Source organism: Phocoena phocoena, chromosome 2 (assembly GCF_963924675.1).
Source record: "Phocoena phocoena chromosome 2, mPhoPho1.1, whole genome shotgun sequence".
In the NCBI taxonomy this organism is placed as follows: domain Eukaryota; kingdom Metazoa; phylum Chordata; class Mammalia; order Artiodactyla; family Phocoenidae; genus Phocoena; species Phocoena phocoena.
Window position 1 is genome coordinate 118043357 of NC_089220.1, and position 3393 is coordinate 118046749.

Below are 3393 nucleotides of genomic sequence, written 5' to 3' on the forward strand. Positions count from 1 at the left end.
CATGTAGGTTTTAATTATTTGGAGATACTTCAATTGCAGAGCAGCAGTGTGTTTTAAATGTTGGTGCTATCTGCAGTTCATTATGCTTTGCATGTGTTTTAATTATATCTGTTGCTAAATTCTAAAGGCCTTGATATTCAAAAAACTACAGATGCTTTTCAGTCCAGTATATCCCACAAATATGGAGCACCTACTGTGTGCATGGCATTGGGGATACAGTGATGGTGCTGTCCTCTTCAAGGAGTGTGGAATGCTAGTATCAGAGACACACACAGAAGCAGATAATTTCCATACAGTGCAGTGATTGTAGTGGTAAAAGAATGGGAGCCCAGAGGAGGTGCCTGGAGAGGTCAGAGGCAACTTCCTGGAGGAGAGGCCCAAGCCCAGAGGCTGAATAGGCTTTGTAGGAGAGGGTATACAGGAATGTGAAATGGGATGGAAAGTGCAGGGAGCTACAAGTAACTCATTGTGCCTGGGGCTTAAAATAAAACGAAAAGAAGTTAAATTGGCAAAGCCCAGGTCCTCTAGGGTCTTATATGACATCCTGTGGAAGTCAGATTTTACTTGAAGGTAGAAGCAGCCATGTGTGAACGTGGTAGTGGTGCAGGCGGACCTGTCATAGGCGTCCCTGTAGCTGTGGAGATGGGCTAAAGGGGCCATGCGAGGCCTCAGTGAGGTGGATGTAGTAGTTTAGGAGAGAGCTCGAAGGCTCTTTGGAGTGGCGCCCTGTTGGTGGAGATGGTGTGGGGCGTGGACTCAGGAGGAATTAGGAGTCACGCAGAATGGCAGGATTTGATCATTGATTGGCCATGGGGCAGAGAGAAAGGGGAGGAAGGAAGGAATCTAGGATGAGTCCCACGTTTCTGGCTCAGTCAACTGGGGAAGCAGAATTGTTGCAGAGATATGGAGCCAGTAAGGACCACATCTAGGGACATGAGTTCATGTTCAGTTTTGGATCCATCAGTTTTGAGATGCCTAAATATTGTACAAATCTGTCCTGCCTGAAAATGGAGATGATGTGAGAAAGGAGAGGAGTAAAAACTAACTTCTGTTCACAAAGTGGAAGTTAACCAAAACATGCCTGATTTTAGAGAACTGTAGGAGATTTGCTGTGTTCTCTTGACCCGTCGCATCTCTTGTTCCTACCCATTGCACGTTGGGCAAGAATGTTTTGCTTGTCTTTGTGGCCTTTGACTACCACCTTCCCCATTCCCCAGTCCTGTCTCTCCCCAGCCTTGCTTCCAGTTTTCCATATGTAGCATTCTATGGCTACCCTATCACAGGTTGGAGCTGAGGCGAGCAATAGCTGGACTGTGATCGTTGGTTGCCCTCAGCTCTTTCTGCGTTGACCTACCTAGCTGAGCCTCCACGGTAGGAAAATGCTTTGGGAAAATATGCCAATTGGTAACCCACTCCTTGAACTTCCCAAGAGGCTAATTCCACACCGCTGTCCTTCACTCATTCCCTGGCTTGCCTGATGAGAGAGAGCAGCATCCTCTCCTGTGCTCTGTCAGCGGGACCCAGATCGACCATGCTAACAGTGCAACCAGAAAGACAAGGGGAGATGGTAGCTCTGGGGCCATTTAAACCATTCTAATTCCTGCCAGCTTTAAATTGTGCTTAATACCTGTCATAGTCATGGAAATGCCTTTTTCCTTTGGAACCTCTGGATGGGTGATCTCTCCATGTTGACCAGGGCCATACAAATTCACCTTCTACCTGCTTCAGGGTCTTCAGGGTCTCTGCCATACCACATGGTGCTGAGACTAGGAGTTTGTGTTACCCTGAGACCCTAATCCCCAGGGCTATTCTCTAGAGCAGGGGTCCCCAACCCCTGGGCCACGGACCAGTAGCGGTCCATGGCCTGTTAGGAACCAGGCCGCACAGCAGGAGGTGTGCCGCAGGCAAGTGAACGAAGCTTCATCTGTATTTACAGACGCTCCCCATCGCTCGCATTACCGCCTGAGCTCCACCTCTTGTCCGATCAGCGCGGCGTTAGATTCTCATAGGAGCGCGAACCCTCCTGTGAGCTGTACATGCGAGGGATCTAGGCTGCGTGCTCCTTATGAGCATCTAATGCCTGATGATCTGAGATGGAGCTGAGACGGTGATGCTAGCGGCTGCAAGTACAGGTTATCATTAGCGGAGAGGTTTGACTGCACAGAGACCATCATAAATTAATTGCCTGCAGACTTATGTCAAAACCCTATCAGTGAGTGGCAAGTGAAAACAAGCTCAGGGCTCCCGCTGATTCTGCATTTTGGTGAGCTGTATAATTATTTCATTATATATTACAATGCAATAATAATAGAAATAAAGTGTACAGTAAATGGAATGCGCTTGAATCATCCTGAAACCATTCCCCTCCGCCCCCGGTCCATGGAAAAATTATCTTCCACAAAAGTGGTCCCTGGTGCCACAAAGGTTGGGGACTGCTGCTCTGGAGGGCAAAAGAGCCACTTTTTATGTCTGAATTTAATGAGTGAGCTCCCCCACTGCACCAGTATTTCCCACCCTTGTCTGCACATTGGAATCACCCAGGGAACTTGGAGAATACAGATGCCTGGGTCCCAGAGCTTCGGAAGTGGCTTGGGGTGTCCAGAGTGCAGTGAAGGCTGAGAACTACTGCTGTAACCTGTTGCCTTTTTTTTAAAGTTAATTTTATTTGGAAATGCGGAGTTACAAAAGAGTTGCAGGAATAAGAATTGTACATACGAGGCCCAAATATCCTTTACTTAGATCCACTGAGTGACATTTACCCCATTTGATTTGTCATTTGTATTCTTGCATATGCTCTCTCTCTGCGCATGCATCATGGCCCTTTAACTCTAATACTTCAGCGGGTATTCCCTAAGAATAAAGATACTCTGTAACAACCCCAATACAGTTATCAAATTCAGTACATTTAACACTGATAAAATAGTTTAAAATACGATTCATATTCTAATTGATCTCATAATGTCCTTTGTAGAAGCTCACCCCCACCCAGTTCTAGATCTGGTCTAAGATCAAGTATTATAGGTAGTTGTCATGTCTCTTTGGTCTCCTTTAATCTGGAGCATTTCCATAGTTTTGTCACTTATGATATTGACATTTTGGAAGAATACAGTTTCTCCTTTTAAATGATGCCGCTCATTTTGGGTTTATCCGATGTTTCCTCTTGATTAGATTAGATTGAGTTTTGCATTCCAGGTGGCTGGAACACTATGTCATATGTCCTCTCAGGAAGCACAATGTCATCTGCCCCTCAGTGGTGATCTTAATTTTGATCACCTGGTGTATCATTCAGAGTCCAGTGAGGGGGAAAAAGTAAATAGGAAAACTTTAACATAAATAATTGTTAACTGAGTAAGAGGTAGTTAATGACTAAAAGGGAAAGAAGAGAGCTCTAGA